General features: G+C 36.9%; 2 protein-coding genes and 1 long non-coding RNA gene across 5 annotated transcripts in view; 2 read left to right on the top strand and 1 right to left on the bottom strand.

Annotated features, from left to right (window-relative positions):
- Window positions 1-8,595, top strand: part of commd5 (COMM domain containing 5) — a 432,514-nt gene extending 423,919 nt beyond the window's left edge. The window contains exon 8 of the transcript XR_015506759.1: window positions 8,468-8,595. The gene's annotated coding sequence lies outside the window, so the exon portion shown is untranslated. The remainder of the gene's footprint in view (window positions 1-8,467) is intronic.
- Window positions 1-12,835, bottom strand: part of LOC147840770 (uncharacterized) — an 821,899-nt gene that overhangs the window by 448,228 nt on the left and 360,836 nt on the right. The gene's annotated exons all lie outside the window — the stretch shown is intronic.
- Window positions 1-12,835, top strand: part of il1rapl2 (interleukin 1 receptor accessory protein-like 2) — a 596,834-nt gene that overhangs the window by 341,876 nt on the left and 242,123 nt on the right.

The raw sequence follows: 12,835 nt of genomic DNA, 5'->3' as shown, positions 1-12,835 counted from the left end.
TGCGTAAAACATGTGTTGGATAAGTTGGCGTTTCATTCTGCTGTGGCGACCCCAGATTAATAAAGGGACTAAGCTGAAAAGAAAATTAATGATTTTAAAAGGTTTTGATTCAGCTTTTAATTTTGCCTCTGTCTCTCTTGTGTGCATGTGAACGGCAGATCTGTCTGCGTGAAGAGGGATGCACAGATATACAAATCTACATTTGTTGACAACGTTTGAGCTACTTATCAGAATCATGAGAATTATCGACTCAACAAATTTTAATTGGATGAACATTTTTTAGTCTTATGCCTTACCAAGAATATAAAAAAACAGATATAAATGCATATTCATCATCACTATTGTAATGTTAAGAGACTTTCAACCAGCACAACAAAAAATCTTTCTGAAAACAATCACCTGCACCTTTAATAATCAGTTTGATTGACGTGAGTTCAGATCACTTAATAAGTTTCTTTGATTCAATTAGAAATATTTAGGCAGCAAGATTTTTGACAAGTGCTGCATTAAAGGAATAGTTTAAAGAAAAGCTCTCATCATTTACTCATTCTTCACTTGTTCCAATCTTAAGTTTCTTTATTGTGGTGAACATAAAATTATTTATTGTATTAAATTATTTATTTATGGTATTTTGAAAAGCAGCAGCCATTGACTCCTATAGTAAGGTTGCATTGTATTAAAACTATGTCTTGTTTTGTTTTCAAAAGAAGAAGTTTCAAACCACTTAGGTGTAATTGAAGAAAATGTAAGGACATGTTTTGACAAAACAAGGACAAATGTTTTGGTTGAAATATCAATTTAATGAATATATTTGCTAGAATCTAAAATAAACAAAAATATAGTCGGTAGTTCATTCTGCTGTGGTGACCCTTGATAAATAGGGGACTAATCCAAAGGAAAATTAATGAATGAATACAAAAATATAGTCACAAGCAGCAATTATTGGGATTTAAGCATTTTAAGACTATTGCCATTTCTATGGACTAGAAGAGGTTGCACAACAGATGCGCAATTCCACGATGCACCACTCCACGCTTCGTCATGCTTTTCAGAATTCTAAACATAGATTTCTATTAGAGTACGAACACCCGCTCCGCAAGTCACTGACTGTCTACGGCACCCAGCTATGACATAGGACACCTCACATTTCTGTCGCGTCACAGAGCGCCTTCTGAACAGTTTCATATTAAATAGCATCCAAATGTGCACGTTCGGTGTGCGCTACTTCCAACTGCCATGTGCATGTCGTGGCGCATTTAGTTTGTGACCCCCTTTAGGGTTCCTAGCGACTCAGGACACCATATTCCTGCTGCGTCACAGAGCTCCATCTGAATAATTTCATATTAAATATCATTCAAATGTGCACGTCCGGTGTGCGCTACTTCTAACTGTCATATGCGAGTCACGGCCCATTTGGTGTGTGACCCCCTTTAGGGTTCCTAGGGAAGTAAAAGGGTAAATATAATATATTAAAACACATCAAGGGCTTAATTCACAATGCTTCAGAATTATTTGAAAAAAAGCACAGCATAATGCACAAGGGTATCTGAACACAGCCACTAGGTGGCAACTCTTGCGATATGCATGGTGATGAGTCAGAAGCCATACGCTTATTTCACGTGGCTGTCATTCTAAAGAACCAAAGCGAGGCCACGGTGGGAAGAAACCCGGAAGTATAGGACCAGCACTGTAAACATTGCAGTAACATGCTGTGGACTATAAACATCCAGCTGTTGCAGAGATTTCAAAATGCAGAAATGTTGTAAACATCACTTTAATATCATTCAGTAAGTTTAATTTAAACAATTCAAAGCAATTCAGCATCAAACAACATCACAATCCCTTTAAGGGTAATAGGCTCAAGTGTCTTAGGCTTCAGTTTATGGCACCAGTTAAACACCGTGGGGACGCTTTCCTTCTTCAGCCTATGTAACTCAGTTAGCGATAAAACAATGCAGTCCTCTGTAGCACACCCTCGTGTTGTCCCTGTACTGAAGTTTTAAAAACGTCCATTTCCCGTTAACATTCAAGCGCCGCTGAGCACGTTCATAAACAGCGCTGATATACCATAGTATTCACCAGTGCTCCTCAGTTTACTGGTCTTCACCCAGTGCAAACACAGATCAGTCGAGTCATCAAGCAGATTGCTCATCTGTGTTTGTACTCGGTAAACAGCGGAGGGTGAACTGATGACCTTCTCAGCCAATCACAGTCATTTCTATTGAGCACGTGAACACAATGGCCAATCACAGTAATTTCTGTTGAGCACATGAACACAATGGCCAATCAGCGCTGTTTTAAGAAAGCCATCAACAGTGACTTAAATGTTAGCGGGAAATTGACGGTCTTGCTTTTAATTCAGTATCGTGACAAGTGTAATATAGTGAAAGAATCAGTTCATTAACTCAAGTGTGATTAATGGCATTTAAAACGCATGTTTGGGAAAGAAAACGTTAACTAGTGCCATTTCCCTTAACTTAGCTGAAAACAAGGTCTGATGTCCCTTTTTATTTTTACCATTCATTTAGAACGGACCTTCGGGTCACTTGGAATGCAGTGAAATTATAAATTTGTGTCACTTTCTCCTCACTGATAAGATATACAGCCAGGTGCACAACGTTCCTATGTAACTTCCAACGAAACTTCCAGGTTTCTACCCACCGCAGCATCGATTTCACTTTTACAAATAGTGGCCGCGTGAAATCATCTATTGGATTCATCTGCAAGCTTTATTTGAGGTACAGATGACAAAGATCAATAACAGAAGGCCAATCGAAAATCAGGTGGATAAATAGACAGAGTTCATAGCAGGCAGAGAACAATAATAGTCGATATAACAGGCTAAAGGGTCAAGAAAGAGGTAAGGCAAAAGCACAATGAAAGACCGCTCGGTAATGACTGCTGGGCAATTAAGACTTCACATTAAGCTGGTGAAGGAGTGAGGCCTATATGCGGTAATGCTGATGAGAAACACCTGTTACTGCAATCAGTCCCAGGCAGAAAAGCTTATGGGAAATTTAGTTTATAACATGGCGGTTGTGGTTCACAAGAGAAGCGCTCGAAGCTTCAAATACAACACATACATAAGCATAAGAAAGATAAATGCGTTCTGTGTGAACTGCCCCTAATTCTGTTTACACATGTACGTGCCCTGCTGAAAAATCCAGCTTAAACCAGCCAAGGCTGGTTGGCTGGTTTTCGCTGGTCGACCAGGCTGGTTTTAGAGGGGTTTTGGCCATTTCCAGACTGGTTTCCAGCCATTTCCAGCCTGGTCTTAGCTGGTCAGAATGGAAAATGACCAGCTAAATCCAGCTAAAACCAGCTTGACCAGCCTGGTTTAAGCTGGAAATAGCTGGTTTTGGCTGGGCTCCCAGCCTGGCTAGGCTGATCAAGCTGGTTTTAGCTGGTCATCTTCCAGCCTGACCAGCTAAAACCAGGCTGGAAATGGCTGGAAACCAGCCTGGAAATGGCCAAAACCCCTCTAAAACCAGCCTGGTCGACCAGCTAAAACCAGCCTAGGCTGATTTAAGATGTTTTTTTTTCAGTAGGGCGCAAATTTAATTCATATATACATTTAAAAATGTAAGTTACAATGATAAGTAACATAAAAATAAAGATGAATTACGTTTGTGGCACAGTGGTTAGCACTTTCGCCTCACAGCAAGAAGGTCGCTGGTTCCAGTTCTGGCTGGGCCAGTTGGCATTTCTATGTGGAGTTTCCTCTGAGTGCTCCAGTTTCCACCACAATCCAAAGACATGCACTATAGGTGAATTGAATAAACTAAATTGGTCATAGAATATGAGTGTGTGATTGAGTGTGAAAGGGTGCTTCCCAGTACTGGGTTGCAGTTCTAAGGGCATCTGCTGCGTAAAACATATGCCGAAACAGTTGGCAGTTCATTCCACTGTGGTGACCTATAGACTAAGCCATAGGAAAGTGAGACAATGAGTGAGTGTGAGAGACATGAATCGAGTTGAATTGAATTGAGTTGAACTACAAATAAGTGGTTTGATCAATAAAGCTGGTGAAACTTTAAATTCTCATTATTCGTTGACATCACTGACATTTATCTCACTAAAACACACATCACACAAAAACATAAGCTTTACCCCTGGACATGTAAACCCTATGAAATGACAGGCAAGTTCATCAGGATTGACATAAATGATCCTAAAAAGGGAAAGGAATGACCAGCATAATTGAGCTATTTAAGATAAGAGGGGTACGAGTGTCTTAAATGTCACTCTTTCATTTATTCACTTAAGTGACGCATATGGTACTTTTAGCCCTTATGTCTCTTGTTGATTTGCCCACAGGGACAGTGGAGGAAAATTACTTGCATAGCTAAAAGTGACACATTTATATCAAAGTACTTTAATGAAGTGATTAGTTAATTAAGCCAGTGAACTCTTGTATATTCTTAGATCCACTCATAAAGTGATGGTTTGACAGAATGACAGATTGGTGTTAATACCCATTAATAAAGTGCATAGAAACCTACATCTCTTTCTAGATGTCTATGGGAAACTGGCAGAAACGTCATGTCATGTTTCTAAAATCAAGCAGCTTAAATGTTTATTCATTCTTTTTCCTTTGGCTTAGTCCCTTTATTCATCAGGGGTCGCCACAGGGAAATGAATCGCCAACTATTCCAGCATATGTTTTACACAGCGGATGACCTTTCAGCTGCAACCCAGTACTGGGAAATACCCATACACACTCACATTCACACACACACTTTGGCCAATTTACTTCAATTCACCAATAGCACAGGTCTTTGGACTGTGGTGGAAACCCACGCAAACATGAGGAGAGCATGCAAACTCCACACAGAAATGGGTCCAGCCACGTATTCCATTTTTGGACACCAGGTGATGAAGTGTAATTTTGTCCATTCTTCCTGCAAACAAGCCTTAAGGTGGACAACAGCATAGGGTTTTCATTTTTGCATATTACACTTCAAAATGCACCACACATTCTCCATTGGAGACAGGTTGGGACTGCAGGTAGGCCAGTCAAATACCTGGACTTTTTAAATTAAAAAATAATAATCTTGGTAGATTTGTTGCAGCAATACGTCAGGCATCAGCCATTTTGAATGTTACCAACATAATTTAAGAACCAATTAATGTATCACTAGGTAACTCAGACACTACCGACAACCTCTGTTCTTTTTTTTGCCATACTGTTGACCACTTATCTCCATATGGACGATTTTTTGGACATGACCAGTTTACTCAGCAGCTTACCTTGTATGGCATCGGAATTAGTGTGTGGACTGGCATTTGAGTCTGATGAAGAAAAGTTTCAGTAACCAGGTAAAACCAACCTAGGTAAAAGCAGCTAAAGCAAGTTACAGCAGGTTACACTTCCAAATGCACCACACATTTTCTGTTGGAGACAGGTTGGGACTTCAGGCAGGCCAGTCAAATACCTGCATCCTTTAAATGTAAAATTGAATCTTGCTAGATTTGTTGCAGCATTATATCAGGCATCAACCATTGTGAATGTTATTAAAATAATTTAAGAACCCATAAATATATCACTAAAAAACGTAGTATGTATCTTCACCACCATGTGCAGGAGGCATTCTAAAAGTTTAATGGACATCCTACCTTATGGTAAAAAATTGTAAAAAAAAAAAATGCTAACGGTTTTTAGAAAATATTTTTGGACAATGATGGGAACCATACCACATTAATCTGTATCTGAGGCTGGATCTCTGAAAAAGTCTTGTTAAATAATAAAGCAAACAAGTCCATAATAAAGCATTACAAACTGTGGCTATCAGAATTTGACCCCTCTAATTAAACTTGATCAATTTATAAGCTAACCTTAAACAAGCCTATCAACACTCATACTAATAATTGTACATGGCAAAAAAAATATTTATATAAAAAAATAAATAAATAACCTAATAAAATATGGATGGATATTAATGTTGATGAATAGTAGCTTTTGCTCTCTGTAGTTTACCATGGCTAAAAACATTCTTCAAAATATATTATACATTTGTTTTTAATAGTGATTATTAAATTACAAACAAAGGAGTATTACAAAATTGACAAGGACTCAACAGTTAGAATTGATCTAGAATTGAACTAGAAAAATTCTCTCTAGGAGCTTCATTAATGACAGAAACAAGTGAAAATGGCAACTTTGCAGTTCGTTAAGATGACCCAGTTGTCTATTCGGCAAAGCCTTATTGGGAATATGTGCCCATGGCTACAATTTTGAGAACTGTGAAATATGTACACCGGGCTAAGTCTGACTGGCTGCATTCTGTGTGTAAAACTGATGCTGCGGTGAGATATGACACCACCGACAACTTCTGTTCCTTTTTGCCATACTGTTGACCACTTACCGACGACTTTTTTGGGCATGATCAGTTTACTCAGTAGCTTACCTCGTATGCCATCAGAATTAGTCCATGGACTGGCATTTGAGTCTGATAAAGGAACGTTCCAGAAACCAAGTAAAACAAGCTATGTAAAACCAGCTAAAGCAAGTTACAGCAAGTTGCACTTTAAAATGCATCACACATTCTCTATTGAAGACAGGTTGGGACTGCAGGCAGGCCAGTCAAATATCTGTATCCTTTAAATGTAATAATTGATCATGTTAGATTCATTGCAGCATTACCTGAGGCATCTGCTTTTTTGAACGTTACCAAAATAACATAATCTTGGATAATGGTGAGAACCACACCATATGGTTCTATATCTGAGGCTGCCTGTGTTTTTTCTCTGTTAGTGGCAGGGAGTCGGTATTAAAATGAATTTACTACCATGTCTGTCTTAGCTGTTATCTTTAATGTAGTGAGGGTTGCAGTAATACAGGTGTAATGCAGAGGAAATACACAACAGGCAGAACAGCATGTTGGCTTTCTCAGTCAACAATCAATACGGTCTCATTCAATACAGTTTAAACCATTACTCTGCTGCAGTTAATAAAAACTCCACAACACAATAAGGCAATCATTGTTAATAAACACAATCATGAGGCGCATACACTGGGAGATCTCCATAATATACTCACGCAAAACCAGGTAACCTAGAAAATCTTGCCCTTTGTGTGAGAGAAATACATTTTATAAGATTGAATAGGCATACATTCTCTTTAATTTGTGCAACAAATAACAAAGCAGCTTCATCTTGCTCTAACAGGGTGTTTTAGTGCTTTAAATTTATAGAATGAGACACAGTTTGAAATGTCATGCCATGTGGTTCATGAAATGACTTGCTGTAAATTGTGTGAAGTGCTTATTAACTGTTTCGTCTAGCTCATTTAAAGAGTCATTTAATACTTTTAGTGCACAGTGCACATATTTGTTTCTTCAGTAATTGTTCAGAATAAAATTAAGAGTTAAAACTGGTGTTTTTCCCACAATAGATAAAAAGGGCCCTTTCCACCACAACAAACTAAACCAAAAGATGACAATATGTTTTCAAGTGAGATTTAAGAACATCAACTGAACAGTTTTGTTAGTTCATATAAATCAGATCTGTAATATATTCTGTTAAGAATTACTGAGTACAATATTTAACCGGAAGCCAATTAAGTTTTTTTTTTTTTTTTTTTTTTTTTTTGGAATAATATAATTCTATGCAATATTAAGGAGATTCATGAGTGCACTTTTTTTAACAATAATAAGCAGTTTTCCATATTTTGTGATTCATGTTTATATTATTATATATTTTTCCAATTGCTTTTGAATTGCATTGTGAGATCTTGATCTTTCTTCCAACAACTTTTAACCTTGAAAAGCTTGAAAAAATTAATTATTAACACATTTTTTTTAAGTGATACATTGTCAGGGTTGCTGTTATTTTACAGTTCAAAAACCTTGTAGTAAACTGAAAGCTCTTTTTCTGTTATTTTACAGACTTATTTCTCTCTATATTATTTTTTTATCATCAATCACCAAAAGGCAAACACAAAACAGTTAATTTACTTTTTTTCTCAAGATCTCAAGATCAGTGTCAGGCAAAAGATTATTCATTTTTGTATTTGTATTTTTGTATTCATTTTAAGTCTAAACAATATCAATATCAAAAATCAAACCCATATTTCTTATTTGGGATCACACTTGTTGGTAAAGGGTACCCATTTTACCTTTTTTACAAGATGTCAGATTAACAGCAGTCAGTGATAGAAACAGACATGAATGAAGCTGAAATAAGGTCACTAGTCAAAAATACCAAGTGAGTTTATTTGACGTATTTGCGGTGGAGTTTATTAAAGCTTTTCTGAAATGATGATTCTCAAGTACACACTCACATATGCGTGTTCACTGACTCCATGTGGTGATTATGGTGAGTAAGGATAGCATAGGAATTTTACTCTCTTTGTTACAAACATGCACTGTTTAAAAACTTATCAAATTAATTACTGAGGTGCAGCTGATCACAGAGAGTTGTTACATATGTTTTAATATCAGTTTCTTTGAAAAAAACATTTCTGTAGACGTGTATACATGTAATTATAGAAACATGGCACCTGTCAATCAATTCGGTGGGCGGGGAAAATGCACTCCTACTTCACGTTGCGATGGGCTTTAAAAATGACTCGGATTTGGATCCTATTCTAATGTCAAGAAATTTTTAAAACGGGACTTGTTGGGTTTATATCACTCCAATATGACTGTGGGCACTAAATATACACAGTTCTGTCCTGACAACATATAAAACTTGATTTTCATCATAGGTGCCCTTTAAAATATCTTTTTTTGTCACCATTAACCTAATTTGGCCTAAAAATTATAACATAAAATTGAATCATGTTCAGCACAATATTTTTTTCAATCAGTACTTCACCTCCTCAAGACACAATAACAAAGATCAATGAGACGCTGTAATGCTACTCTGCACAAAAATATCTATTATTAACAGTTTCTGTATTTTTGGATCCACAAGTGTTTTCGGTTTATTTACGGTTCTAAAGTGCATTTTAGGATGTTGATCTCTGCTTGTTCAAATTTTGATGTTGAAAATTCAACTGTACAGGTAACAAAGAGATTTTTATTGAACATTTAGTAGCTTGAAATAATATAATGTACATGAAATAATATAAAGAGAAATAAGTCATAAGTAGGCCCACACAGAATCTTCATATATTATGTTTTTAGTTATGATACTCCTAAAATCATTCCACATTTTTTTACAGAATTCTTGCAGAAATAGCGAAAAATGTCAGCAGATTTTGTCTGGTTCTAGTCATAAGTAATAAAATAAATAACAAAAAAAAAAAAAAACAGAAAAAGTAATAAAATAACTGAAAAAGTACTGGCTGTTTAATACAAGGTTTTTGTGTCGTAATATACAACACCAACCCAGACAATGGCTTCTATTTTAACAATCTTGGTTTGAAGTTTAAAACACTTGGTGCAAAAGCATTAAGGGCATGTTCAAATTCACCTTTGCTATTTTAAGGATGGAAAAACATGGTTTGCGCCCTGCCGCATGGTCGAACGATTATTTTTATAGAAAATAATATTTTTTGTAACTTTTAATTCTTAATTTTGTTTCCTATTTGTGTATTGCTGTACATCTTGTGTGTATTAAACAATGTGTAAGTGTTTGGACCTGCATAGATGTATAACTAAAGCGATCTGCGCTGGACTTTAGACATAGTCTAAAATTGTTGGTCAATGGCGCAGTCTATTTCAGTTATTTAAAATCGCAATGTGCCAACAATGTGCCTTGAAACCTTCTTTTCAGACCGGAACACTCATAAGTCCACAAAGCAGCACAAATGGATTTGCTATATAAACAACGTGTTGCAAAACGGGAAATTTACTATTGTGCTGGTCTGAAAATAGTAAGAAATCACACCAAACACGTCTTGCACCTATGATAGGGCCCAATATAATATTTAAAATGTTAATAAAAGTCACTTTCCATGATTATAATTTGTCAAAAAAAAAAAGATAAAGATCCCATAATGCAGTTCAAAAGCGTAAATAAATATAAAAAAATAGCTAATTACCGGATACATTTTACAGTGTATATCTAATAAATATAGCAAATAAATATGAAAATCATCAACAAAAATATTAGAAATACCATGCGCGATTTACAAAACCACAGATTTGTGGAGAGCGCAATAGATTGAAGGACCTATGACGTCACCTTGTAGGGTAATCGGCTGCTAGATAAAACTGGTTCCCTCGATAAAATTCCCATAGGATTTTCCCATAGGGTTTTTAGAAGATTGCAAACAACAAGCTGTGTATTCAAACATTGCTCATCACACTTACACAGTTTATTCAACCGGATAACTCTCACACAAAAATACAACTTTTAGCACTTTTGGATCTTAAATGCAAACATTAGGCTATAAACGGACAACAGTGCTTTGGGGCAGGGTGCTCACCTCTGACGTCAGCACTGCCCTGCTACAAAGAACTTTTCAAGCTTATTAGAAATACGGCCCATGACATAGGTTTAATCTCTCGGTTTATTATATTATAATCCACGCTATACAGAGGTTGGACAGTTGGACTTTCTCATTGTCCGTCATTTTGACGGAGAGGGTTGTAAAAATTCCATCATAACCTATTATTGATCGTTATTTAATTTGCAGACTTTCTAATCGCTTGTTTCATTCATATTTTAATAATGAACTTGCACGACAACCATATAGGCTAGATTATTCAATTATTTATTTGACAAATGAACAAAAACTCTTATCTGCCTTAACTAATATCTTCCTCCTGCGTCGACCTGAACTGGGTGCTTGGCTGTGCGTAATCAAATGCATCAAGGGAGACTGATGCAGAGGCAATTGTCATTAAAGTCTGTGTCTTTGCCTCGGAAAGTCGACTTCTCATGACCAAAAAATGGAATTAGCACTACTCTAGCCAGCGTTTTGTAGTTTGGAAACATTTCTCCTAAGGCTGCGATCAGAACTAAGTTTGCTGGATTCTCTGAATGTGGTATTTCCCGATCCTGCAAGGACTCGTTTCACTGGGAAAAAATACTACAGCGTTGCAATGTTTATGTCGTAGAGTAAAACACAAAAGTATCTTGAGTTTGTGTAAGCCACGAAGCTTATTTAAGTGATTTAACTGAAATCCCATTGAAAAAAAAAAAAAAAACATTGGCTTTAGAATGAGGGAACTGTAACTGTTAAAATGCTAACTCGCTTCCAGGTTTTTGCTTACAAATTGACATCATAGTTCCTCCACTCTATTCCAAAACACGGTGAAAATTTCAGCAAATGATTTTAAATGACCATATAAATAACATGGATATTTTTTTTGTAATTCTTACATAATGATTTTTAGCAAATGACTGGGATTCTTGTAAATGATATGCAGAGTGGCATCTTTCACAGACACAACTGGACCAGTGTAGCCTCATTACTGCTCGCCTAATGTCCTAATTAACAGCATAACGGGAGGGCAGATGGCACTTCATCAATCGCTGCTGGATTGTGTTAAGTTGTACTTAGGAAGTATCTTTCCCTCGTCCTCAGGCCGCGATAACGGCTAAATCTCTCCTCATGAGCTCTAACGCATTCTGAAAGGCAGCACAATCTGGTTTAGGTCAGCAGGTTTAAGGTTTGAAAGATCTTATTTTCATTGTCCACTCTCAATGTCGTTTGGGACAGAAGCAGATCTTTTCACCTCTGACTTTCTAATAACGCTATCACAAAAACATAAGATGCAATATTACTGATGAGTCTGCACGCATTCGTTTCAGTATTGCTGGTAATAGTCGTAACATCTCCACCCGCACATCATGCTGACATATGCACTGGCCCAGAAATAATGCTATTTGTGTCGACTTTCAAAACGCTTTATTTTCATGCTACCGAGATAAATAAATTGTGCATATGTGGAATAGCCCTCGCTCGTGGTGTCAACGCTATTCGAGGAACTTCCTCTGCCAAAAAAAAAAAGCCTGTCATCTAGGGAAGATCGTTTTACATAGTTGAATGATATGCATATATAAATGTTTAATGAGACATTTCCTGTGTGTGGGAGATGCAGTTTGTTTCATCTCAGCGTGGCATTCTCTCGACGAACACGTCTTTGGTGTATATTAGCATGCAGATGTATTCTCATATTTCACATCCACTGAATTTTCATCATTAATTGATTCCCTTTGAACATCATGACACGAGTTATCAGATTCTTTCATAACCGAGTTGCATGACACAACTCTCAATTAATCCAGCTGAGTGTTGTTACGGGATGAAGCAGAAAGACAAGTCTGGAGCAGCAGGGGTTGTTAATAATTATTAAACCGTTCGTTTTAAATGAACTTGTGATTGTTTTGTTTGGCACATGTGGATAAGCCATGTGCTTCCTGATATTGCACAGACAAAAAAAGGCTGATGTAGGAAAATGTTAGAGATTTGTTAATAGTTGGCATGTAAATTCAGAATTTTAATTTGTGCGCAAAAATACTGCATGTCACCATGATGAGATCTAAATCAAAACAATGATATCTAAATCTGATCCTCTAGCTACACTCACTGGACACTTTATTAGGTACACCTTACTAGTACCGGGTTGGACCCCCTTTTGCCTTCAGAACTACCTTAATTCTTTGTGGCATAGATTCAGCAAGGTATATTCCTATGAGATTTTGGTCCATACTGACATGATAGCATCAAACAGTTGCAGTCAGCTGCACATCCATAATGCAAATCTCCCATTCCAACACATCCCAAGGGTGCTCTATTGGATTGAGAGCTGGTGACTGTGGAGGCCACTTAAGTACAGTGAACTCATTGTCCTGTTCAGGAAACCAGTACGAGATGATTCACGCTTTATGACATGGCACGTTATCCTGCTGGAAGTAGCCATCAGAAGATGGATACACT

This window comes from Danio rerio, chromosome 14 (assembly GCF_052040795.2).
Source record: "Danio rerio strain M-AB ecotype USA chromosome 14, GRCz13ab, whole genome shotgun sequence".
Classification (NCBI taxonomy): domain Eukaryota; kingdom Metazoa; phylum Chordata; class Actinopteri; order Cypriniformes; family Danionidae; genus Danio; species Danio rerio.
Note: the sequence above shows the minus strand (reverse complement) of the source record. Positions and strands in the feature narration are given on the sequence as shown.